The sequence below is a fragment of the Artibeus jamaicensis genome, unplaced genomic scaffold (assembly GCF_021234435.1).
Source record: "Artibeus jamaicensis isolate MK-2021 breed Jamaican fruit bat unplaced genomic scaffold, CSHL_Jam_final contig_415, whole genome shotgun sequence".
NCBI classification, from domain to species: Eukaryota; Metazoa; Chordata; class Mammalia; order Chiroptera; family Phyllostomidae; genus Artibeus; species Artibeus jamaicensis.
Window position 1 is genome coordinate 38,665,879 of NW_026521823.1, and position 27,220 is coordinate 38,693,098.

The 27,220-nt window shown below is 48.3% G+C and overlaps 1 protein-coding gene across 3 annotated transcripts in view; it reads left to right on the forward strand.

Annotated features, from left to right (window-relative positions):
- Window positions 1-22,047: 22,047 nt before the first annotated feature.
- Window positions 22,048-27,220, forward strand: part of SACS (sacsin molecular chaperone) — a 65,771-nt gene continuing 60,598 nt past the window's right edge. For all 3 annotated transcript variants that reach the window (XM_053665545.1, XM_037129432.2, XM_053665547.1), the window contains exon 1: window positions 22,048-22,316. The gene's annotated coding sequence lies outside the window, so the exon portion shown is untranslated. The remainder of the gene's footprint in view (window positions 22,317-27,220) is intronic.

The following is a 27,220-nucleotide window of genomic DNA, read 5'->3' on the forward strand; positions in this document are numbered from 1 at the left end:
TATTTAAATTCTAAAAAAGTAGGAGTAGGAAACTTTAATAACATATTGTAGCAACTTATGCATTGGTTAAAAAATCCAAATAGCACAGAAAAACATAAATAATAAACATAAGACGCCACTTCACTCTTCCTTACTCTGCCCACTGCTCCTAGATGAGGCTTTAAAAGTTTCTGTTTTTAGTCTTGTTGGTTAGCTAAATAATTTTATTATGCTTTTGCATTTACTATCTTGCCTGTCCACTTTAATCAGCTCTTTTCTTAAGCACAGCTTTATTGATGCATAACATCCATACCATACAGTTCACTTATTTTAAGTGTACCACGGGACACATTTAGTAAATTTAGAGGGTGATGTATGCACCACCGCAATTTAATTTTAGAACACTTATACCACTCCAGAAAGACCCCTCCCGGTCGTTTGCAGTCACCCCACATTCTCAGGCGCAGCTCCAGGCAGCCCCACTCTCTTTTCTGTCTCCATGGTCTTGCCTATTCTGGACATTCCCAGAAGTGGAAGTGACCGGTCAGTTTAAGGCAACATTTACTGACTTCCTGCTAGGAAATATAAAGTTTTTTTTTTCACTTATAGAACTGCCTTTCCCGACTCCCACATCTCCCAATTTTTGACGATTCCATATTATTTTAAGAATTTCTGTGTTGAGTAGTTTTGCTATTTTATGCAACATACTTCCGTTTTTCTTCTTTCATCAACTTTGGTTCATCTTTTGCCTCCCTGACTCCATACACATCTTGTGCTTTTCACTCTTCCTTTCTCTTGTTCCCTAAAGACTTTTCATGCCTTCTGACCTTTATGCCTTTATTTTATATTATTAGGGCTGGTAATATTTTATTTTTCACTCTGCAACTCTAAGTCTTCAATGTCTGGAGGTTGGTTCCCAAAGGGCAAGCCAAGGGCAGCCTGTGTAAGTTTGTAAGCATGGCTCCCTGCGGATCGGGGCCAGCCACTGGGATGGCATTTCCGTCCCTTAGTGTCCAGCACGGGACTGGGCGGTGCTCCACAGGGCACCCTGCTCCCGGCGGAGGCAGAGGCACCCCTTTCCTGCCGCCTTCATTAAGGGCTCAAAAATCTCACCCAGGGTAACGCATGTCACATGAGAGCCACTCCTTTATACCCTTTCCATTTTTCCCAAAGAGCTTAACGTTATCTTTTATCTTTTTTGTGGGAAAAGGGATAATATATCTTTGCAGTATCCTAAAATTTATCTGCCTGCCGCACTGACTACACAAAATCCCCTGTTCCCAGTGTTGAATGGGCCTCATTCCCTGGGGTTTTCTCTGGGTCAGGTGCGTGGGCTGTGGTAGCACCGTACTCACTATGTCCTGGACCCCACGGCAGCCTCCGTGGTGCGCGCTTGCTGGGTTTCCTCCCCGACTTGACCGAGTGAATTCTCCAGGACACTCCTGGGGAAAAATAAGGTGTGGGAGAGGTGAACTTCCCAAGATCACGTGAAGTGTGCTTATTTTTCTTTCACGGTTTATTGCTTGTCTGGGCCTATCAGTGAGCTTTCAAAATCATATTTCCTCTGGATTTGTGTGAGGTCCCAAGGTGCCTGCTTTGAAGGGGACTGAGGCGTCATTGTGCTGTGTACAAGGTTTCTTGTGTCTTGTGTCTTCTTCAGTAAATGTCTCTATTTTTCACATTACGTGGCTGGATGCTCTCTGGTCAGACCTTGTATTTTGATGATTCAGCTACAGTGACAGGAAAATATTTTCTCCACATTAAGGAGATTATGACAGAATGTACGTCAGTGTACACTTGGTTCATGAAAAAAGACTTTTTATAAAAAATCAGCCCAAACAACTGTGCCTGGAGACCTGGTAAAATCTGAATTACATACATGCAATGTGTTAAATTGGAGATTAGTTTACTTTTATTATTAGTAACATATGGAAGTTGGAAGTTGAAATAATGGACTCTTAGTCTTTCGACAAGAAACAACTATAGTCTCAATTTTTAAAAGATATAAATTGGAAGTCAGTCTTGCTAGTTTTTCAATGTCTTTGATAATTTCAAAATGATCACCAGGCTTTCATGCAAGGAACAAAATTAACATGATTTTCAATGTCATGTCAGATGAAAGAACAAAAGTGATATTTAGATGCTTGGAAAAACAGAGTTTGTATGGAACATTGTGAAATGTACCACACCTCATGACCATGAAGTTGGACGTACTGGTATTGCCCAGCTGTTAAAATTTATCATCAAACACCTTAAAAGTTGATAAAAGATGACCAACTTTGTTTTCTGCAAATAAAGAGACTACATATAGGAAGTTCAAGATCCATTTCTTTCATCAAAGATAATTCAAATTTGAGTGAAATTCAAGAATAAATTATTGAAACTGGCTGCTAATGAATGGTAGAAAAATAATTTTGAACACACAGCATCACTTTATTTTGGATTAAAGTTAACAAATCAGCATTCCAAACTTACTAAAATTTCTTTAAATCCTCTCCTTACACTTCCATCATATAGTTCTGAGGCTGGCTTTGTACTGCATTGGTTGTAGAAATGAAACACAGAAACAAGTGAGAGCAGTAGGAAAAGTGGAGGGTGAACATCCCCCAAACTGGCCTTTCACAAAAGCAATAAAAAATAATAATAAACTTAGCAGATTCTGTTGCAGATCCCTTAAAATGCTTTTATTTGAGGGGAAAAAAATCTGAATCTTAGTAAGAACAGTAATCTCTATGGAATTTTAATTTACTCTAGTCCCACCTCCAACTCTGCATCCCCACAGTAGCCCCAAGAAACCACAGCCACATTCCAGGTACTGAGGGGCAAGGGCAGAACTGGAGTGATTTCAATGCCCCGTTCCCTAAGCATTGATATCGTTTGACCTGCCTGGTGCATCCCTAGCGAATTCCACTCCGAAAGCTCCTCTTTATTTGACCTGACTTGAATCACGCTAAGGGCTTACACCTCTCCCAGGGAGGGGGGAGGAGGGAGGAGGTATTTGTTCAAACCAGTGTCAGGCACTTCTCAGGTTATGAGGCTGCTTGGGGTGGATAATGGTTGAAACCAACTACAGACCAACCAAGAGCTTAAATGGAGAAACTGGAACCAAAGAGGGCCACAGGGATTTCGGAAAGCTCTGACACGTTCCCGAGAGTCGAAGAGGGTGTGGGCGCACAGACCTGCGGGCACGCTCCGGAAACCCTGGAGAAAGCGAGGCCTCTTACCTCCAGTTCCGGAGTCTATCGGAAAAATCAGAGATTCTTGGTTCTGCGGATGTGCCGCAGCTTAGCCATCATGCCCCGCTGATGAGTAATCTCTTTGACTCTGAGTGTGTGTGTCCCTGGGCAGGGCTGCAATTACATTGGTATCCACGAGTCCTTTCCTACCCAGGACATTTCTTCCCAGGAGTGGAATCGTATGCTCAAATGTGGGTATATTTTTACCTTCAACACATATTATCAGCTTCCTTCATTTTCTTCTGTACATTTTAGTATAGTCAACATAGAATGAGAATTATGTATTACTGGGGAATTTAAAGTCATCTGGCTCTAAAGCCACCCAAGGCTAGAATTGTGTGTGTGTTTCTCTAAGCAGCTTCACTGAGATATACTTCACATATCATATAATCTGCCTATTTTAGGTATTTAATTCAGTGTTCCTTAGTACATTCACAGGATTGAGCAACCCACACACAATCTAATTTTAGAAATTCCCCATCCTCCCCGCCCCCCAGCAAAAGAAACCTTGTACCTATTTACAGTCAGCTCTCATTCCTTCCCTCTACCCCGGGCCTAGGAACCACTAATCTACTTTCTGTCTCTATAGATTTGTAACCAGGCATACATGTTTTAGGAAAGTCATTTCATAGTTTAATTCCATAATTAACTGGTAGCTTATTTGGAATAGTGGTTCTCAGACCTAACTGCATATTCAAAGTACCTGGAGAGCTGTTCAAGCTCCCAGTCCCAGGCTACATTCCTAATGAATGAAGTCAGAATCCTTGGTCTGGGACCCAGATGAAAGAAAAATAGAGCAAAAGACTCAATGGTTTGTACAGTTTGTGCCAGATCTAATATTTTCTGGTTTCATCCGTAATTGGTCCCATTGTAAATATTGACCCATCTGCAATCTGTTTGCTACCAGCTAAGGGACGGAGTCCAGCCAGCCTATCAGTGACGAGGGGAAAGTTCCGCTCTCAGCCTTTATCTTACTTTATCTTACAGCAAACTAGTCAGGTGAAGGCAGGTAATGCAATGACCATTTTAAAAGCAGAGTAAACTGAGACTTTGGAAGGTGAAGTGCACAGCCTCCTATCTCCCCTCGTTGTATTATTTTGATCAATAATAGCTTCTAAAGAGCAAACAGGGAAACAATAGCCAACACGCAAGAAAAGAAATACGAGCTCATTAACTAATCAGGTCTTATTTCCAAAGAGAAAATCTGATTACATCCCTGTCTGTTTAAAGCCCCTCCATGGATTCCTTATGCCCAAAGGGGGAAAAAAATCCACATTCCTTTGTGTGGCATAAGCGGTCCTTTGTGGGACGCAGGCTCCGGTCCCTCATTACCTCTCCAGCCAGTTTCTCAAAAGGCCTCTCGTGTTCCATACAGGCAGTCGAGCAAAATGTCTCCCCATTCTTCAAGCCCTGTGGCTTTGTCTGGGCCCACGCCTCGGCTCCCGTCGTCGGCTTTTATGGAAAGGTCCATCTTCCCAACCCTCTTTTCCCTCTTTCTGACTGAGTCGACCAATTTATCTTTAAAGACTGACTCAGTTCAAAGGCTACCCCTCTGAGATCTTCCTTCTCTCCTTCCTGTTTCCACAGCCCCCCGACAACACAGTCACCGCCCAAAAGGCAGCGGTCATTTGTTAATCAGCCTCACCACATGGCGCAGAACAGGCCACCATTGGTGTGTGATAAGCGTTTGTCAAACAAACGAACGCCAGTCATTGCCAGTCTTTGAAATATGAAAAATATACCAAGTAAAGTGCATTATAGTTTCTGATAGGGGTTGATATTAGGCCCTGTAGAAAATCTGTCTATTGAACCGAAGACTCTATTCAATTAAATCTTCGCTGCTGCCTGGTCTCCATCCCCTGGATGGTCAAGGGATCTCCGTGGAATAGGGAAGCTAAGGAAGCTGCCCAGCACTCTGCCATTGACCTACTGTCTTCGTAACTTCAGAACTTATTCTTCTCCTCCATGGTGATTAAAAAATTTTGAGAAAATAAAAATACTCTATACTAGGGGGGAAAAGTAGGGGTTCTTCCTTTAGTTGGTTACTAGATTTTTGATGAATTGAAAGTTCTGACGGGATCTGTGGTTGACCTTTCGAGGCCAGCCAGCTCGACAGTGCATGGCGTGCACGCACTGTTTGTGTGAGTGAGTGGTGTGTCCATAGGGGTTAAAGTCTGTATGCACTTGTGCATTAGACACACGCCCTCCGTTCAGAAGACGGCCTCATGTATCATCAGGCCAGGCATGTGTGACGCAGCCGGTGTCCCAGCCGTGCGTGTAAGCAGCCTGGGCCAGGTTCTTCTGCAGCTGCTCATGTCCCGGGTTGCACATCTCACCCCGTTGCTGTGTGCCCTGTGCCTACACACCCGGCTGGAAACAGGATTAGTGCGGATGAGAAACGTGCCCGGCTCTCTGCACAGAAGATAGTGTCTGAGCGAAGGCCGCCAAGGGAGGATTAAAAGCAAGAACGCGAGAAGGTGCCCAGGAATCCGAGCGTGAGAGGACGGGACAGCGAGTTGGTGTGGTTTCTGTGCATTCCCAGCGCCTCGAGGGTTCAAGGGCAGGGCTGTCCCGCTCTTCATTCCGCCTTCAAGCTTTTCAACCAAGATTCTTCACAAAAAGATCTAACAGCAAATGAGGAGCTCCAGTGAAAGCTGGGGAGTCCATTTGAATCCGGATAAATATTCAGCAGATGGAGAAGAGCTGAGTGCAGTGAGACACACGCGTGTTTCCAGTTCTCTTAGCCATGAAAACTGACTGTGGCAGGTGAAGACTGTGAATTTTCCCTGGGTCCCTCCTTCTCGTGATGGCCCCGCCTTCTCTGAATTTGCACTTGGGATTCCGACACGTCAGTACTTACCAGTCCTTCAGCTGTTACATGTGGTTCAGTTTCTCCCCTGACACGAGTGTGATATTCATGAGAAGAGAAGAAATATACTATCATTTTTCTGCACAGTACAAGTCATGTTAGAAACTGGTACACAGGTGTTGATTAATCTATTACAAGTGCCCCAAAATAAGTAAACGTCTATCATTTAAAACCAGAGCAAACTGGGAAGAGCTTCTCTTTTTCAGTTAGTGGAGACTTTCCACAGATCTATATATTCTTTTTTTAATATTTATTATTATTTATCTAGGAAGGAAAAACTTGCCTACTCAATCCACTGAGCTACACCAGCCAGGGCTTTCTATATATTCTTTTTAAGGAGTGCGGAGGAAGTAGACATGTTGTGTTTCCAATTGAATATCTTTCTGCCAGGAGAACCAGAGGGTATGAGAAAAAAACAAAACCTGAAGCCAAACAAAGCTGATATTTTTTTCTTAAGATTTTATTTGTTTATCTTTAGAGGGGAAGGGAAGGAGAGAGGGAGAGAAATATCAATGTATGGTTGCCTCTCATGTGTCCCCTGCTGGGAACTGGCCTGCAAACCCAGACATGTGCCCTGACTGGGAATCGAACTGCCGTTGTTTGGTTCACAGGCCCATGCTCAATCCACTGAGCTACACCAGCCAGGGCCAGCTGATATTTTTTTAAGCGCTCATTTGACTTAAAAGCCGCAGCATTTTTCATTGCTTTTTACCTTAAAAACAAAAAAGAGAGAGAGAGCAATGAACATCTGCTCAAAACCCAATCCAGAAATGAGATGATGTGCTTCCACTGCGTTCCACCTGGGTGGGGAGACGCCCTCCGTGTGTGTGTGTACGGAGTCCGAAGCAAGGCCTGGACTCGGCTCCCGGGGACCTGCCAAGAGGCCACATCCATGGGGAAGAAAAATCATTCATAATTTCACATCAGAGATGCTGACTTCTTGCAGGCCCCTGCTTTAAACAATTCCATTTGGGTTTATGTGGGAACAAGCTGTCTTCACCATTGACACCCGGCCCCAGGCGCAGCGAGAGGGGCCAACAGACATCAGTCCTCCCGTGGCCCCGTTCTCGGGAATTCCGAGGCTTTCTTCTGAGGTTCGTTCTTGTTAGCATAGAATTAATTTCATTGAGTTGGGCTTTAATGTCAGTTCTAATCTCCTTCAGTTTGTGCGAAAGCTCTCATGGAATATATTACCTCTCATTTCTTCAGGCATATGAATTCCAGGCATGTGAATTTTTACATGCAGTAAAAAAACCTTAGATTTGGACCCCAGGGAAAAAATAGTTTAAAATCTACATCCTTTTTTCTGTCTGCTAATGATATGACACCTTCCTCTTGTTTGCACTCTTTTAAAATTTAACATATCAGGGTGACATTAGTTAATAGGGTCAAACAGTTTTCGAGGACACAGTTTACGACATGTGATGTACATACAGCCTTGTGTGCACCAACAAAAGTCAAGTCATTTTCTGCCACCAGATATTTGGTCCCCTTTACCCGCCACCAGCCTCCCACCCCCTTCCCTCCGGCAAGCGCCATGCTGTTGCCTATGGCCACAAGTTTCGGTTTCATGCCGCACATGTGAGTGAAATCGTATGACTCTTAGCTTTTTCTGCCTGACTTATTTTGCTTGGCATGATATTCTCACGGTCCATCCATGCTGTCACAAATGGCAGTATTTCACCTTCTCTGTGGCTGCGTACTGTCCCATTGGAGCTATGTACCAGGTCTTCTTTATCCAGTCACCTATGGAGGACACTTGGCTTGTCTCCACGTCTTGGCCTCCGTGAATAATGCTGCAGTGAACACAGGGGTGCATGTATCTTTGAGAATAAAAGGTTTTTGAGTTTCTCTGGCAGGTACACAGGAGGAGGGTGGCTGGGTCATATGATAACTCTATTATTAAATTCGTGAGGAGCCCCCACACTGTTTTCCACAGTGGCTGCCCCAGTCTGCATTCCCACTGGCAGGGAACGAGGGTTCCCTTTTCTCCACGACCTCTCCAACACCCGTTACTCACCCTGTTGAGGTGTATCTCGTTGTAGTTTTGATTGCATTTTCCTAATAGAGAAGTTGAACATTTCCTCATGTATCTGTTGGCCAATAGTATGTCTTCTTGGGGGAGGTGTCTGCTCAGGTTCTTCACCCAAATTTTAACTGAACTTTTCAAATGTCGGTGTTGAGTTCTATGAGTTCTTTATATATTTTGGATATTAACACCTTGTTGGAGCTGTTGTTCGCAAATAACATCTCCCACTTGACTGGTTACCTGTTTGTTTTGTTATTGGTATCTTTTGTTGTGCCAAGTTTTGGTATCAGGGTTATGTTAGCCCCTATAACATCTTAGGAAGTATCATTTCCTCTTCAATTTTTTTGGAAGAGTTTGAGAAGGAGAAGTATCAAATCTTCTCTGAATGTTGGGTACAATTCACCAAGGAAAGCCATCTGACCCAGCCTTTTATTTTGGGGGAGGTTTTCAATTTCCTCACTATTGATTGGTCTATTTAGATTTTCTAGTTCTTTGTGATTCAGGAATTTATCCATTTCTTTTAGGTTACTGAATTTGGTGGCACATAGTCGTCCCTAGTATTCTACTATGATCCTGTGTCTATCTGTGATGTCCGTGGTCACTCCTCTTTTATTTCTGATTTTTAAAAATATGAGTCTTTTCTCTTTTTTCCTTAGTGAGTCTAGCCAGGGTTTTGTAAAGTTTATTAATCTTTTCAAAGAAGCAGCTCTTTGCTGTATTGTTTTTATATAGTATGTTTGTTCTCTATTTCATTGAATTCTCTATTTTTTAATTAATTCCTTTCTTCTGCTGACTTTGAATTGCTTTTGTTCTTCTTTTATAGTTCTTTAAGATGCAGTGGTAGATTGGTTACTTGGGATTTCTCTCGTTTCTTGAGACAGGCCTGTGAGGATCCCAACGTCCCTCTTATTACAGCTTTCGCTGCATCCCAGAAGGTCCGATATGTCGTGTTGTCGTTCTCATTTGTCTCTTTTTTTTTCATCTTTCTTTCTTTGAACCAGTCCTTTTCCAGTTGTCTGTTGTTTGATCTCCACATACCTGTGAGTTTCTTTGCTTCCTTTTTGCCAGTTGATATCTAATTTCAGAACATCAACCTTCCGTCATGATCCTATCCGGTTTTAATAATCACTTACATCGGATCTTTTACCAGACACTCAAGAGCAGAACCACGCCACGTGAACTGTGAGTGGAGGCCAAGGAGCTCTCCATGGCAACAAAGGCGGCAAGCGGAACTGGGCGTGGCGTGGCCCTCCCCCTGACGACCTCTGCCGGCACCCATAACAATCCATGCTCAGCTCGCCGTGGGCACTCTCTGCCCTGTGCTATGCACCGGGCGACCTCAATTACTAAAGCACTTCTGGGTTCCGTGTGCCTCCGGGACCTGCCCTACCTGTCCTGTGTCCTCATTAGTCTTTCCCATTACATCACAAGGTCCGCGGCTCTGGAAGCGATGCTGACTTTTACTCTGCAATTCCCCATAGCAGAGTGGGGGTCCTGGGCCCAGTCCCCTGAAGTCCTCTCTGAGTTGTGAAGGGCCCCTGCTCGCCTGGCTGGGTCATGGCCAGATTCTCTGGATGAGCCCGGGGGGGATACACTTGGCCGCCAACCAGCTGGGCCTCTCGGGCAGGTGCAGTCCTCAAGTTCTCTGGCCTCAGTTTCTCATCTGCAAAATGAGAGGATTGAAACAGGGTTCTGTATCATGCAATCCCATCTTAAGTTCACATTAGAGCAGTCGGTTATACAACAAACAAGCAAACAAACAAGCAAAGAGAAGAAATGTAGGTCTTTCCCCAAAGGCCTGTGATCAGCAGCAGTTTTAAAGGTGGGGCAATTTTCTTAAACGATACCAGGGCGCCCTCCGGTGGTTGAAAGAAAAGTCATCAAGCTGTTCCCGTGTGAAAGTAGGGCTGGGGGCAGGGGTGGAATGCGGGTCCGGGATGCCTAGAACGCCAAAGCCCAGAGACCGACATGGATTTGTATAAATCAGTTATTCCACAAAGCACTGAGCCGCCCAGCAGACTGATTGCTAAGTACACCTGAGAGGCCCCAGGTGTCTCTGGGACAGTTTTGCTTGGTGAACAGGAAATGGGGTGTTTTCGAGTCACATTCCAGAATCTCAGCCTGCTGAGGACTCCTGAGAATCATCTTCCCTTCCCGGTGTAGGTGGTACTGAGATGGAGCCCAGCCTCCAGGTGCTGCCTGCTCTGCCAGGACACCCCGCAGTGCACGGGAGGGTCTAGTGTCCTGGTTTGGTGGCCTCCTGGTTCACCAACGTGTGTGGAAGGGGGATCCCACTGGTCCCTGGAAGCCTCAGGGGAAGCTGGACCACAACGCTGTTGTCCTCAGGGTGTGCAGTGGTGGAAGAGGTACTTGATCCCCGAGTGCTTCCTTGTTCCCCGTGGCATGCCTGGTTTTTCAGGAGGTTTGCTACCAGGTGCAATGAAATGACAAAGGCAGACAGACCCCTGGCAGCTCAAGGTGTTCGGACACCATGTTGCTGGATTCCTTTCACGGAACTCAGAACTGGCTTCTAGGCAAAGTCTGAACAACTTCTGGGGGACGGGAGGGGGCGGACTCACTCCTCCACTGTGAGAGGCATGGCCACTCCTGGGAGCCCACGGTGGCAGTGTGGCCACCAGTAGGAAAAGAGAAAGAGTCAAACAGTCCTTTGGGTTCTTATCGTTACCATAAATGAGCCTTTATAGGTCACACACTGCATACGGGCACTGTAGGAGATGCTGCGGGGTACGAAGAAGTGTAAGTAAGAACCCCACATTCCAGGTCTTCGCCTGTGCGTGTCTGCCCTGCTCAGCCCTGGGCCCTGGCGCTGGGCTCTGACGGGTGCTATCAATGTGAGATGTGCTTTCTGCCTTCACGAGATTTATATTCCAGTTAGGAAGAAAATGCAGACATAGGAAGAGATAAGAAATAGTCAAGGTATCTTGGAAAACATTTTTTATGTGCCAGGGACCAGGGACATTAAGAACATTTCCAGGGACTTCTGGCCTCGATGGAGGCATAGGTAGACAGACTGTGCCTCCTCGCACAACCAAAATTAAGGACGACAAAGATTTAGAAACAAAACCACAACCAGAACAGACAGAAAATTGAACTGTATGGAAGTCCGACAACCATTCACCCAGACTGGTAAGAGGGGCAAAGTCGGTGGCCATTGGAGAGGGGTGGCGGCAGGAAAAGGCCGTGGTTGCCAGACATGGGCACAGGGTGGCAATGAGCAGACCCAGTGAGGGCGCAAAGCAGCTGGCTGACCGCGGACACACATTTGCTCAGATAAACTGGGTGAAAAATGGGCAGCGAGACAGACCGTGCAACCCAGGGCCCCAGAGCCCGGAAATAAAGCCTAAAAGCACCAATTGAAAACACCTGTAGGGGTTGAGGTGCCAGGAGAGGCTCCCAGGCTTACAGGAGAGTTCGTTGGAGAGACCCACAGGGTCCTAGAACATACACAAACCACGCACCCAGGAATCAGCACCAAAAGGGCCCAGTTTGCTTGCAGTAAGTGGCAGAGGTGACTGAGATCCGAAAGAGAGCAGAACAAGCGCCATTGTTCCCTTTCAGATCCCGCCCCCACATACAGCGTAACAACCCAGTGACTGGGTCGACCCGCCTGGTGAACACCTAAGGCTCTGCCCCTCATACTTAACAGGCACCACCAGACCCCCCCCCCAAAAAAAAATGGCTCAAACGGAAGAATAGATCAAAGCCCCAGAGCCAATACTTTTAAGTGACCGAGAGACAGCCAACCTCTCAGATGCACAATTCAAAGCACTGGTGATCAGGATGCTCACAGAACTGGTTGAATATGGTTGCAAATTAGATGAAAAAATGAAGGCTATGCCAAGTGAAGTGAAGGAAAATGCACAGGGAACCAATAGTAACGGAAAGGAAACTGGGACTCAAATCAAGGGAGTGGACCAGAAGGAAGAAAGAAACAACCAAACAGAAAAGAATGAAGAAACAAGAATTTTAAAAAATGAGGAGAGGCTTAGGAACCTCCAGGACATCTTTAAACATTCTAACATCCGAATTATAAGGGTACCAGAAGGGGAAGGGGAAGAGCAACAAATGGAAAAGTTACTTAAACAAATAATAAAGGAGAACTTTCCCAATCTGGCAAAGGAAATAGATTTCCAGGAAATCCAGGAAGCTCAGAGGCCCAAAGAAGTTGGACCCAAGGAAGCACAGCAAGGCACATTGTAATTACATTATCCAAGATTAAAATGAAGGAGAGAATTCTAGAAGCAGCAAGAGACAAGGGGACAGTCACTTACAAAGGAGTTCCCATCAGACTGTCAGCTGATTTCTCAAAAGAGATCTTACAAGCAAGAAGGGGCTGGAAAGAAATATTCCAAGTCATGAAATCCAAAGACCTACAACCAAGATTGCTCTATCCAGCAAGGCTTTCATTTAGAATGGAAGGGCAGATAAAGCACTTCTTAGATAAGGTTAAATTCAAGGAGTTCATCATCACCAAGCCCTTATTATATGAAATGTTAAAGGGAATTACCTAAGAAAAAGAAGATAAAAAATATGAACAGTGAAAAGACAGCAGACTCACAGTTTACTAACAACCACACCTAAAACAAAAGCAAACTAAGTGGACAGCTAGATCAGGAGTGAACCATAGAAATGAAGATCACATGGAGGGTTAGCAACAGGGGAGTGGGAGGAGGAGAAGGGGGGAGAAGGTACAGAGAATAAGTAGCATAGACGGTAGATAGAAAATGGATAGGGGGAGGGTAAGAATAGTGTGGGAAATGCAGAAGCTAATGAACTTATGACACATGGACATGAACTAAAGGGGAGAATGGGGGGGGAGGAGTGTGTGCAGAGTGGAGGGGAATGAAGGGGGGAAATGGGACAACTGTAATAGCATAATCAATAAAATATATTTTAAAAGAAAGAACATTTCCATGGCTGTGCAATCAATGCCCAGAACACTTTTCGTCTCAAAACACAGAAACTCCGTGTTTGCTACATTACAGCCCCTCATTCCCTCTCGCTCTGAAGTGGGCAGTCAGACAGGAACAGAGTAGGAAGGGTGGGCCAGGGACGGCAGGTCACCAGGGTGGACAGCCCCAGGGGCCTGGCAACAGGCAAAACGGGGAAAACAAGGGCCTTGCCCCCAGGGGGACCTTCCTTCCCCACTGGATTGCTGGTCTTGCCATTTAGGCCCCTGACCTTTCACGTCGCTGGCCACGTGGTTCGGACCCTCCCCTGACCTTCCCTCCCGCATGTTGCTAGTCCTGTGGTTTTCAACACCCTCAGAGGAGGAGCGAGGGGTCTGGAGAGTGGCCGCCGTGACTCCCACACACGCCCGAGCACGACCATCCCCTTAAACACGGGGCCCTCAGGACAGCGAGGTTCCGACCCATGTCCAATAATCTCAGGGACAAAGCCTCGGGGCTGCTGACCACAGAGACAGAGTTTTGGTCCAGATAGAGACGACATCTGGGCCTCAGCTGGGCTTCCGCTCCAGGCCCAGGGAAGCAGCAAAAGCAGATGGGGACCTCCCCTGAGGCCCCTCGGATTAGAGAGTGGATAAAGCCCCTCGGGTGAAGGACGCGGTGTGAGCTCTCTCTCTGGAGCCTTCCCGGTTCTACTTCCTCCAAGCCTGTCCTCTGCCTGTCCCCCCCTAAGCTCCAGGGGCCCTGCTTTCTCCTCTGTACTTGTTTCCTGGGCCCACGCAGACCAGCGGGCTCACTTCTTCTGCCTCTGTGACTTAGTACATAAGCTTTCATTGGAGTCTTGGCTCTGAATTCTTTCTCAGCCAGAGCTCAAGTGCTGAGGTCCCATCGCCAGTAACATCCTGGCCCCGTTTTGCTGCAACACCTGCAGACCCTCGCAACCACCATCTCCTCTGTCTTATAAAAGGAAGAAAATTTTAAAATATTTCTTATGTTAAAAAACTAAATCTAACAGTAAATCTGGAGACCCAGTTGGCTTGACTAATGGATTCATACAGGGTCTGGCAGAAGTAAGGCCTCCTTGAGTGTGGTTGGTGAGGCAATAATAGAGGTGTCGTAATCCATAATTTTAATTTGAACATGTCACCGGGAATGTCATACAGTGCATTTGAGTGTGATGTTGTCATGTACAGAATGACATGCCTGGGACTTTGTACTAAAAGGGGGCGTTATTTGTGCTGCACCCTGAATTTTTGGGCAGCAGCCCCTGTGGCTACTGGAAGGGCACTCTGAGGGGCTGTGCAAATCAGAAGGTTTTTATAGGAGGGAGGGCGGGGCAAAGGAGCTATTAGTGAAAGGAAAGAAGGATGGTTTTTCGAGGGATCTAGCAAAAAGGAAGAAAATACTCACAGGCACGGACAGCAGTGCGGCGAGGGCAGTGGGCGCAGGGGGGTGGGCGGAGGTGGAGCGGGGTGGAAGGGGGATGAATGGTGATGGGAGGATACAGTAAAAAATAAACTATTAAGAGAAAGGATCGGACACTGTGAATCATTTTGGTGGGCTCTGTGCTGTAAAGGTGGTCTCTGGTTGTCCAGGACCTGGGCCGTGGGTGGTTAGGGAGGGGAAAAGTCGACTTGCTGGGTGAGCCAAAGAGGCAGCTGGGGAGTGAGTCTGGCAGGTCGGCTCACATGGCAAAGGCACGCTCTCAGGCAAGCTCTTTGCTGTTTATAGGCACTACCCAACCCTGGGAGAGCAGTCTCTCCCCAGCCAACCAGTGAGGCCCCCGCTGGCCAAGGCATCGTGCACTATAGACAATAAAAAACATAATTAATACGACCCCTTAACAAATGAGGGAACTCTGACCCAGAATGGGTCACGAACTCTCAAGAGGCCACAGAGCCAAGTGATGACATTGATTGACATTCAACATTCAATCAAGGAACAGTTTCTGTGCTGAATCACAGCCTCTGGTTCATGTTGATCTCGCTCACACCATTCAGTTTGCTGGTCAAACAATTCCTTACAAACCAGTAACGCTTATTTAATGGCCTAACAGAGCACGGAAGCACCTTTCCAAGGGGCACACGAAGTCCTGTGTGCTATGGCCACTTGAGTAAACACATTTCACTTCCACGATCCAAGGAAAAAATGCCGTCACCCTGCCCCAGAATGCCTTCCAGAATTCAAGAGGGCACATTTGACGCTGAATGTCATCCTGACGAATGAGGAGCAGGTGGTATGTCAGGCTGGGCGAGCTCTTGTCTCCCGTGGGGGGTTTAGGTTTAGGCCTGGAGCAGGGATGGTCTTTGATGACCTTCCAAAGTGCGCTAGGGGCACACAGGATTCTTCTTGCTTCCATGCCCCGTGGTTCCACCCTCCCCTCCTGGTTTACACAACAGGCAAACAAACTGCACAAAGCAGCCCCTGCTTTTTTCAAATTAGATGGACAAGCACGGCATTGTGAATATTGCTACAACTTGCTTCATTTCTCTTTCAAAGACTGTTGTGAAGTGCACATGTTTCAATGAGAATTGTAGATTCACAACCAATAGCAATGTTCTATCTTTACGGCAAAAAAAAAAATCAGATTTATCACTGTTTTCCTGAATCAACACCTGCAACTATTTGATTTCAAATACTGTTTCTATTTGCCCTCGTGTAAGGCAAAGGCAGACGACCACTTACAAGGAAGCCATTTGCTGAATGTGTGTTGGGTCCAATTCAGTGCAGTTGAGCACGCCTTCCCAGGGTAGCTGTTACATGCAGGCCAGTGTATCAGTCCACCTGATTTTAGTGTCTTGTTTATAGAGGCCTTGGCTCATTTAATTCACAGAACAACTTGCTGAGACTGGTCAGTCGGATTGCGGTAGGTGCTGTTTTCGTCTAATCACCCTCCTTATTCTGCAAGTAATGGAAACCTCACAAAAGCTATCTCCTTGTTTTCCCCACCTCAGCGGAGTCTGAACGGCAGGTGGCAATTGGTCCGCGGCTCCGTGACATGGTTTTGCTCTTCTTTCCCGAGTGGGTTAGCCCTGGTCCCCAGGCTTATTGCCACCAGCTCATCCAAATGCTCCACCGAGAACCCTGGCAGGCAGCAACTCTGTCTGACCCCTGCCTCTTGGGCAACAACCTTTATTTTTAGCCCTGAAATAAAAATGCGATGTTGTCCGTGACCCCAGGGCACCCTGACGCAGGCTCCCAGTCCTGGAGGGAGAGAGGGAGGGCCAATGGGCTTCTCCTATAGTTGAAAGGTCAGCTCTTGTGGGGGGTGGAGGAACAGCAGGGTTAGTTCCACATTTGCTTTTCAGTTCACCTATTCGTTAGAGTCCTCTCGGGGCACGGCCATCTCTGTTCTTGACCGAGGCTTGTTCTGGATCGCATTCAGTGGGGACAGCGCGTGATGAGTTACAGTCAGAACTTTTGTTGGACACAGTGGCCTCTGGACAGAAAGCCAGACACAGCCCAGGGGCCCAGACCGGGGCCCAGAATCTGCAGCTTGGGGGTGGGGCGGCGTTATTTTTTTATCATGTGTCAACTCTGTGAGACTTCTGTCCGCAGTCACTCAGTCAAACACTAATCTAGGGGACACTGGGAAGGTACTTTGCAGATGTGATTCAAGTGCCAAGCTGGTTGACTTTAAATAAGGCAGGTTGTCCTAAAGGAAATCTGGGTGGGCCTGATTCAGACAACAGAAAGCCTTTTTTTCCTTTCCTTTTCTAAATTCTCTTCATTTGTTTACTTATTTAATTTACTTTTTGCATTTTTTTATTCCTTAAGTGTTTTTAGATTACAGTCGACTTTCAATGTAGTTTTGTGTTAGTTTCAGGCAGACAGCATAGTGGGTAGACAGTCGCACACTTTACTAAGTGACCCCCCCATAGGTCCAGCGCCCCCTGGGTCCCGCACACGGTTATTACCAAGTGGCTGGCTGCATTCCCTGTGCTGGACTGCAGTCGAAAGGCCTTACCAGCTGAGGTGGGCCTTCCCTAAGGAAGAAGCCGGAACACCTGTGGGCGCGGAGGGCTCTGGCCTGCCCCCTGCTGGCAGACTGCTCGGCCAGCCCTGCCGGCCATGAACCAGCCCCTTCCCACACCTCTCTTAGCGCCCTCGCCTCCTGGTGGCCCCCCCACTGATGGAGACGGTGCTGCTCAGCGTCTTGGAGGCTGCCCCACCCCTCATTTGCAAACCTGCCCCTCTTTGTTCTCATACAGTTGTTAGTGTCCTGGGGCTGCCAATACAAGTGACAGCAAACGTGACAGCTTAAAGGACAAAGCCGTTCTTTTCTCACAGATTTGGAGGCCGCAAGCGTGACTTCTGCGGGTTGGCAGAGACACTGCCCCGCAGGCCCTGGGAGCCCTCTGCGGGGCCCAGGGGCTCCTTCCTTGTGGGCCTCTTTCTCTGCCTTCCCACTGACGTGACGATTAATGCCTGACATTGCCTGTCTTACGGCAGGGCTGTGGGTGGGAGGGGGCGCATCCTGTGGAGTGAAAGAAAAACGTCCCGGGCTGGGAATCGTGATATGTAGATTCCGGTTAGAGCTTTGGGGAGACTTATTAGTCGACTCTGACTAACTGCATTGCCGCTAGGGGTCGCTCGGCCTCGCTGGGGCGCCTCCCTTCTATCACATCAGGAGATGTGTGGTCCTGGGACTCTCTCTCCAAGAGTGTGCCCGGAGGACCTCAAGTGAGACTTACAGAGATTTTCCAGAATCGTACAATAGAAAATCACCCTGTCTCTGCTTCCCCAGTTTCTTCATGAAAGACGGAAAATCCAGTTTATGTGACTTTAGACCCAACTGAGAATGAGGTAGAAAGTGTTTACGATGTGGCTGTGGAAAGTGGAAGTGGTTCCCGTGAACAGTCGACCAGTTTGACCGGGGGGGGGGGGGGAGGCATCCACGGGCGACACGAGAGGACGCTGGGGGCCAGAGTCCGGTTCAGCTGGCGGGGACTCGGCTCCCTCCGCGGACCTGTGTTGGCAGGAGGAAGGCCAGGTCCCCAAACAGATCCCGAATGTATCACTTAAGCGGGGTGCCCTCGGCAGGGAGAGAGAATGGGAATGTTCCATAAACAGTCGCTGGGGAAGGACCCGAGGCCGTGCCCTGACCGATGAGACAGCGTCCACCGGGCAACAGGCAAAGACGGGACTCCAATGGACGCCGCGCACACTGCTCGGGGTCGAAACTCTGGCCCTGCGAGCTGTCCGCGCGACCTTGGCCAGGCTTCTTTCTCCTTCAGAGCGAGCAGGGCAGGGCGCACACTGTCTGCTGTGGGGAAGTGGCTGGCTGGGTCCCCGCGGGTGTGTTCCGTTCACCTTGGGAAGTGACAGTGTGATAAAAATCACATCACCTACAACGTCCAAACACGGTACCTCTGGGGAGCTGTGAGCGGTCGCTGTGCTCGCAGGTCCCCCCCCCCCGAGTGGGGGAGGCGCCTGGCCGAGGAGGACGGATGTGCAGAATGCTCTGGGGAAGGGCGGTCTCGCTTTACTCGCCTCGTGCCGCGCGCTGGTTAAACGAACCCCACCCCTGGCCTTGGTACCTGGCAAAACACTAGCTGCCCCAGCTTCAAGCACTTGTTGGTCCTACTCTGCCACCTCCCCAACAGACTGTGCGTTTGTCTTCCCCTCGCCGCGGCTTTGCTCATTCTTGGAGAACGTTCCAGGTGGGAGGCCTGGCCGGCTCCCAGGCCTGGTTCGTGCTCCCCCAGCTGCCCAGCCTGGGCCCATCACTGTACCTCACACCGTCAGCTCTGTGCAGCTGTAGACACCACGAGGGCCGGCGCCCTCTGGTGACGAGAAAGGCCCAGGGAAGCCGGGGTACAGGTGATACAGGCAGACTGTGTGACAGCCAGAGAGGACCGCCGGACAGCACCAAGCCAGGACCGAGGCTTAGCACCCTGACAGAGACACTTTTCTTGAACTACTGAGTTTACATCTCATACTAATGATATAGTTGATCTCATAGTTCCTGCCTTACCATTCCCCATCAGTCCTTTCCTTTATTTTACTGGGCCCGACTGGGAGCTACCCCGTAGGGGACTCTTCTGGGCAAGTACCCAGGCCAGGCAGGCTCTTGATGACCAAATAGCACAGGAGGGTGGCTCCCAGACACGGTCTCTTCCTGTCACTGCTGGCCATACTGGGGTCCCCCCAGGGGGATTGGCAGGGACCCTCAGCCTGGCAGAGATCCTGCACCTACCTCATCGTGCATTTTCCTGTTTCTACAGACAGGGGTACCTGTCCCCCAAATTATATAATCAAAACTCTACAGGAGACTTTACTGAAACTCGGTGACCTTGCCACTTCAACCCCTGTTTGACTATCTGGGTTCATTCCCAGACTCTCAGCATCTGCATATAGGTTCTATGTGATTACAATCACGGTGCATTCACATCATGTGTTCTATGTCCCATTTAACATACAGTGAACATTTTCCACGTTTGTACCAGGATTGGCTCCCATGAAACCCCACCCAGCTCCACACTCAGAAGGGCCCCACGCCTGGTTTAACACTCTGTTGTCGCCTCGAAGTTTTTAGTGGCAACAGGACGCCTGACATTTTCATTTGGCACCTGGGTCTGTGAATTATGTAGCTGGCACGGAAGTATAAGAATATTTATTGAGCGATTATTAGGTGGAGAAAGCAAGCTGTGGAAAGGAAAGTATAACTTACCATCTCTGGGAGATTCGGCACAACCTACGGCTTTGTTTGTGTGTGTGGGCATCATCGGGAAGACCCAGAGTCAGTCCAGAGGAGACACAAATAACAGTGGCTGCTTATCCGAGATGAGAAATGGCGGGTGTGCTGGTTATAAAGGAAGGTTTCTCTTAACTGAAGCCCTTGAGTTATTTATGAGAAGACTGCAATAATATAATCCTTGTATAATCAACAGTAAACTAACGCTCTGAGTATTAAAGAAAAGAAAAAATATGAAAACTTTGAATGGCTGCCTTAGTATTTGATTTTTTCCTTTTGATTATATTGGCTTCACTGTCACTAAATTAAGAACTGTAGCTGTGGTTCTAAAATTCTGTATTTGATTATCCTTGCATACAATAAGTGTCCAGGAAATAAATTTTGACTGAATGTCTCTGTCTAAAATAGGACCTCCCCAAAGCCATAGTATCTTCTTACACCGCTTCAGTGCCTTAAGAACATATGTTTTCTCACCTGGCACACGTGTCTGTTTGTAGGTGCTTGGTGGCCCCACTGGAGTGGAAGCACCATTTGGCAGAGCGCCCCCTGCTGGTTGGCTGCAGCGTGCGGGATGAGGCCTAACCCGCGGAGGACACCCAATAAGCGAATAAACAGTTGTTGACTGCACACACATTCCTAGGGAACAACCTGGGATCAGTTACACGCACTAAAATACCAACAGTTTCAGTGGGCGGTATGATCGCGGCAGATTTTTATATATTTTAAATAAACCCTTTTTCAAGTATTTTTTTGGTAGACATGGAGCTGGGAGGCTCCTATGAGACCACTCCGGGCTGTGTACATGCTCTGTCGTTCGGTGGCCTCGGGAACCCAGCAGGGTCATGGCCAATAGTGAGAGGATGGTCCTGTGAAAGTGTTTTTTGTTTTTTGTTTTGTTTTGTTTTGTTTTGTTTTGTTTTGTTTGTCTTAGGTGATCGGGGTGGCTTCATGCCTCACCTTAGAAATCGATTATGACTTCGCCGAGCCTGCATCAGGTGGCAGACCTGGGTGCCTGGCACTTCGGATGAACAAAGTCCGCAGTTCCTCATTGTGGGGTTGCTATGCTGTGAGACAGGGTCACTGGGGGGCGCGGTGTCGGGTGTGCGCCCCTAGCGGCTCCAAGGAAGCTGTGCAGCGACAGCCTCCGTCCGCACGTCTGCCGGAGGAGGCCTTGGAAAGCCAGGTATTCTGGGGCATCACAGAAAAGTGTTAAGATTCAGATATATTGCACATAATGTATAAATAATATGTAACATATATCCGGATATATGATATAATATGTTATGTTATGTTTTATGTTATATATACCTGAATCTGTGAGTCAAGAATGGGAAGGAGACAGCATTGGATTCGGTGTCTGCGTGGGACCTCGAAAAGGCAGGTGACTCTGCCTCTGAAGTGAATGATCACATCGGGGACCCGCTTTCATCTCCCCAGGAAAGATAGGCTGAGCTTCTCCAGGTCTGGAGTGGGCTGAGCTGAGTTAGTTTTTCAACCAGAGGTAAAGCAGCAGAGCTACCTGTGCTGTTAGGGTTCCGGGGAAGCCTCAGTTCTGGGCCTCTGCCCGTGAGGCCCGCCTTGTGCAGGGGACGCTCCCGAGGATACAGGGCCCCCAAGGGGAGGAGGGGGCAGGCCGTGTGCAAGAACAGGCTCGCTTGGTATTTCACACCCCCGCTTGTCGGAAATAAGGAGGTAGAGTTCTATTTGAATTAATGTGACAGTATTTTTTATTATGAAACTGACAGTAATAAGGACAAATTAGAACAACATTCTAGCCGCCTGGCACTTCACAGGTGACACGGCACTTTGAAAGAAGGCCTTTTGTAAAACCTTCGGAACCCGGTACTCAAATCCCAACAAAACACAAAAAGCGCTTCGGAGGTGGAACCTGTGCTGCAAACAAGGAGTGTGTGGCTGGTGTATTTGAATTTAACTTTGGTAAACTAAGTGATCTCCAGACTGGGCATGACCTGGTCACGACTCTTCCTTTTCCACGAGGTGAATGAGACCCTGCATGACTTGCCTGAGGTCACACAGCTGGTGTGTCGTGGCGCCGGGCTCTGCTGGCCATGCACCTCCTAAAATTTATCTGCAATGTGAAGAGAACCGATAAACGCGCTCACTGCTATTTCACAGCATCGGCTTTGAGCAACCGTGTTGCGTTTCGCAGCATTATTGAAACTGAAGGTTGAGCGTCGTCCTGTCTCTTTAAAAAGAAAAAAAGGGGCCACGGGGGTGGGGGGTGGGGGGCGGTGCTGCTGACTGCGGCAGCGGGCGCATCAGTCCGCCCCAGACCCAGTGCAGTGCGGTGGCAGTCACGCTGCCTGCCGGGACCTGCGGATGGGACAAAGGGGGACAAAAGCCAGGAGACCGCTCCGGAGAGTGTGCGGGGGTCCAGCGGGAGCGCCGGGGAGACGGGGGACGGGGAGGCTCGGAGAGATCTGAGCGGCTGCGCTCAGCCCCGCGCCGGCTTCTGCCGCGGGGTCAGCGGGTCACTGCAGGTGCTGGAGGAGACGGCGAGCGAGCGCCGTCCTTTGTGAAAGGCGAGGGACTCTTCTCGACCGTGCTGTGTGCGTCTGTGAGTAGTGGGTTCTCTGGGACGTTTGCAGTCCGGGCGGGCGGGTTGGTGGGTGAGGCGTCAGCGACAGTGACACTAGTGAGCCCAGATGCTCAGACGCCCGGCTTTATCGTGTTCACCTCCGCCCCAGGTCGCCCTGCTGGCTCACGGGGGTCCCCTGCTGTGACTGGGCGGGCGGGGTCCAGAGCCCTGCTGAATAAGAAAGCGGATTCTCCAAAGTAGCTGATAGTTGAACGTAAGGCAGTCGCTCTGGTTTTAAATAGCAGGAGATTCCATCGCTTATAGTTATCTTATGTAATATTTTTATTTGAAAATCCTGCTTTTAGGTGAACTCATTTTGCTTATTTAACTTATTCTAATCAGGGATCAGTAAATTCTTAGAAAGAGTATTCCAGTTTTAACAACAACAATCTCTTGCTGTTACCCTCACCCCCGCCCCCTTAAAACAAAGTTGATGCCTCAGTGAACAGGGCTAGGTGCGTTTGGCCTTAATTTTACCCTTTCCATGGAACGAAACACCTGCTCCGTTTAAGTAAAAGGCAAAAGCAGTTTAATTCCTGGAGGTGCCCCAGCCCACCTGCAGGAAGTTCTAGCGAAGGGGAGCTCTTTATTCTTCACCAATGCAGATAAAAGTAGTTGACACTTAGTTGCATCTTATTTGTCACATGAAAAGTAAGTTGTTCACACTGTGTTGTTAAGCTACCTGATGATAACCAGACGCACAGTAGGTTCCTGCGTGGTTATTAAGCTCCTTAGGACTAAGGAGTTTACTTAATAGGACTAAGATATTAGGACTAAGCACCTTTCTCTCCCTCATCCTGCTTGGAAGTCTTACTACCTGCCAGGGACCGATGACATCCCATTTCTCTTCCTTTTTCCTCTGTGGCTGTCCCTGCCTCCTCTCCTCGCCTTTCTTAGCTTCCAGCTGGCTGACGTCCACCTTTTCTCTCTAGATCAAGACCCCTTCATTCTCCCTTTCCCGCAGACCCAGCTAGATTGTTTTGTCTTCCCACTTTGCCCTTGTACCTCGCTGGGGTTGTAAGATCTCTGCCATGATGAAACGCGGTGCTTCCTATTCTTCGCCTGGTAGGGAGAAAAGCCCGGCCGGTCACAGCTTTGTCAGGCCAGGGTTAGCTTGCACCAGGCACCAGGAGCCTCTCGCGTACTGTTGCCTTCAGCTGGGTTTACTCTCAGAAAGAAGCCCTAGGTTCCAATCTCTGCGCTGCCACACCCCAGCTCCGTAGCCACTGAAAAGTCACTTCACTCCTGTAAGCCTCAGTCCCTTCCTATGTGAGAGGTGACGGTGGTCAGTGTTCGCACCGCTGTCCTGTGGCGGGAATGAGGGGATGCACGTGAAGGCCAGGCGCCCAGCGTGTACTTGCTGGTGCTCACCTGGCACAGGGTAACCTGCTCCGCAGGAGTTTGTCATTTCCCCTCCAGTCCACTCACTGCCTCGCTACCCATCCGGAGCAAAGCAGGCCACCAGGGCTCCTCATGCCATTTCCCTCAGGGAATGGATCTTGAAGTGCTGTTGGACCAAATAATCAGCTCTGGCTGAGCTGGCCAAGCACAAAAAGTATAGTCAGTACTCGCTAAAGTCTCTCCTCTCCCCAAGCAATGCTGCTGTCCCCACCCTGCGTCAGAGCCTCTCTCGAGGAACGGGGAATGGGAGGCCGGCTTCCCTTGTAGGGCTCCTTGGAGACCCTTTACAACGATGGCAGTGGGATGAGGGCGGCGACCATCCTGCCGTGAGTCCACGTGAGGACCCTCACTGTGACCGTGCAGAGGGCGCCAGATTGGAAATCAGGACGAGTCCCATGGCTCTTGTCATTGTGGACAACCTGGGTGGCACCATGCTCTTTGTATCGCCTGTTCTGTTACTATTGTGGTTTTTATTTTTTAATCTGCCTTTCTCCCTTGCTGCCTTGGCTGTCCTTAAACTCTCCATGCAGCGCGCTGGGTCAGATTTCAACGTCCTGGGTGGAGCAGTGGTCAGGACCTATGGGGACCATCAGGACGGGGAAGGATCCCTGGATCGGGAATCCAGGGGGGGGACTTGGCTTTGCCTTGGCCTCTCTGCCAGTGGGAAGGTCATTGAACCTCATCTCTAGGATAAGACACGGGCTAGAAATCTTTCCATTTCCTTCCAGTCCAGGCACACAATGCATGCACTCTCTTTGGGGCAAACTTCCTTTGTAACACTCATTCCTTGGGAAAAACATGGTTCACCTACGTAGCTGAAATCTGTGTGCAGTTTTACACAGTGGTAGACACTTATTCTTTCTCCTTGTTTGTAATGCAGCGATGCATTTAACCATTAAAAAAGGGTTTCCTGAGGGTGGTCAGGTAAAACACAGGAAATACTGCAGGAAGCATGCACATACTAAAAAAATGTAGTTTGTTATTTATTTACATGGGAAAATACAATAAAATGATAAAACAATAATAAAAAAGAAATGAAATAAAACTCAAATATTACTAAGTATATTTTTGTTGAATCTAGCAGCTCAGTATAAATAGAACTTCATTTAATGAATTAAATCATAGTTACTTTCAGCATAAGGATATTAATTTGTTGGGTTTTTAAGTTTAAAACATGAATTACATTCAATCTTCATCAGTTTTCCATGATATGCTAAATACCTCACTAATTTTATTTACTAATATTTTTGTTTATTCTAGTAAAAGCTAAGTGACTATCCTAAGAAATTCTGGTCCTGAAGAATAAAGTAGTGTGTCCAACTTACTCTCGTATTTCCCAGAGGCCCTGCTACTAGATGAAAGAGATAACTAGGATTTAAATATATATTGTGAGGGTCAGATAAACTTGGTTTTGCAGCTGGCTCTCTGTCATACTAGCTCAGATACTTCACCTCATGGAAGGTCAGTCTCCTCCTCCTCGAATTAGACTGACAAAGGGTTAGTAAACCCATGCAGAGGTCAGAGAACCAGAAGAAAAGCCCCTGGCTTGGCTTGGCACCCGACTCCCCCAAGAAATGTCGGTTTTTAAGTGAGTGAAAGAACATTCTTTTTCCCTTCAAAAAGCCAGAGAGTCATATTAGTCAGGTATTATCAAATGAGGTAGATTTCAATCTCATGGTCTATTTTTAAAATGTTATTTTTACAAAGATGAATTCGGATATAATTGACGTCCCATGCAACCTGCCCCTATGGGATGTTACTGTTATGTAAAATTTTATCTTTGAAGCTGTAAATTGAGCTTTCAAAGGCAAGCCCAAGACTGAGGAGCTTCTGTTGCAGGGCTCGCTGCCCCCAAACCCCTGCCTCGCACCATTAGCTCTGCCCAAGCCGAGGCTGGGCCAGCGCCACTCAGGATATGCCACAGAAGCAGATATGTATTTTTATCGCTTGGTCATTGGCCAAAGGGACTAAATTATTCACTCTTTATCGAATGCATTCTCAATCCATGGCTCTGAGTCTGACCAAGCCGCAGCATCGAAGATGAACAGGACGTCCTTGAGTACACGGGGAAGACGGGTACGAAAGGCAGGTGCCATTCGGAACGCCAAGGGAGCAAGTTACACATTTTAAAAATTAAATTTGAAATATTTAGCTACCCACACACACACCTTTAGCTTCACCCTGACGCTCTGTGAAGTGTGTCTAGGTACATATTTAATGACTGGAGGTCTAAGAGCGGCCGCCGCAACCGAGACCTTTTTGACCACAGTTTGTGCCCATTCGGTTTGGTCGTGAATGACACACGCAGGTCTTGCTGAGTCTGACCTTCGGGCCCTTGATTGACGGGGTGAATGCATCTCAGGTCTCCATCTCGCAAGGGTGTTTTTTTAAGGCCCTGGCTGGTTCTCGTTTCATTCTGGAAGGCAAGATGGTTATCCTGAGGCCACTTCCAGGGAGGTCCCCTGGGACCGAAGGACGCCTGTGCGCAGGCATTGTTACCAATTGGTAATACACATTATTACCAATTGTTTGGGTGACATTAGGCCCATTTGCAGGTAAACTTTCACCACATCTCAGAGGATGTAGCCATCTGTGAACCTGTCTGGCCAAACATGGGAAGAAGTAACACTGATTTTTAGTTCCTGCATTTGGATGGATGTGTGGCCCGTCCTCAGGGGATTGATAAAGAGGTTGTGGCCACAGGTTTACTATCTGTGGGTTAACAGACTGTTCTAGGGAAGCTGTGGTGATAAGGCAGAGCTGCAAAGGGTGAGGCCCTCGGTGTGGTGAAAGAGAGGGGGGTCGCCCGGGACTTCCTTGCTCCCCCCAGGAGCGGGCTCCTTCCTGCCCTGCCCCGCCCCACGAGGAGGGCGTTTTCCCAGCTCTAAGTCTACACAGAAAGGATGCAGTTCTGGAACTTGACAGACGCCCGTCAACAAAGAGCAAGGACATCGTCACATGTCACACCTATGTCTGCTGCGTTCCCCTCCTGCCTGGTGGGCTCCACTGTCTTCCCCCTTAGGAGCCCCTTCCTCGCCCCAGGCCCTTCCCCCTGCCTGCCTCTCCCAGGAAAGGCTTTGGGTTAAAGGCTCACTGGCAGTTACTTATATAAGTTGTGATTTAGGCCCCGAGTCTCCGGACTCTTTCTGCTTCAAGTACAGCAGCTCAAAGAGATGCTCACTGGAGTGAGCAGCGAAGCCGGCCTGTTTCTCCGCCGCTCCTTAGCCGAGATCGCACCCTGTGCCATCCCGACTCTGGGAAAAGCCCAGGTTGCCAAAATAGGATATTTTTGCTGGGAAAGTGAAGAGGTCACTGTGCTGCTCTTAGCCGTGGGCAGTGGCTTCAGGCTTCAGAGCCAAAGGATCAGCTGCCCCAGCCGGTGAGGACGGCTGTCCAAGCCCTGCTGCTGGACAGCAAGTCCAGAGCTTCTGTTGTTTGGGCCCATGATGCGCACGAGGAGGACACAGAGCTGCGGGCGGAGG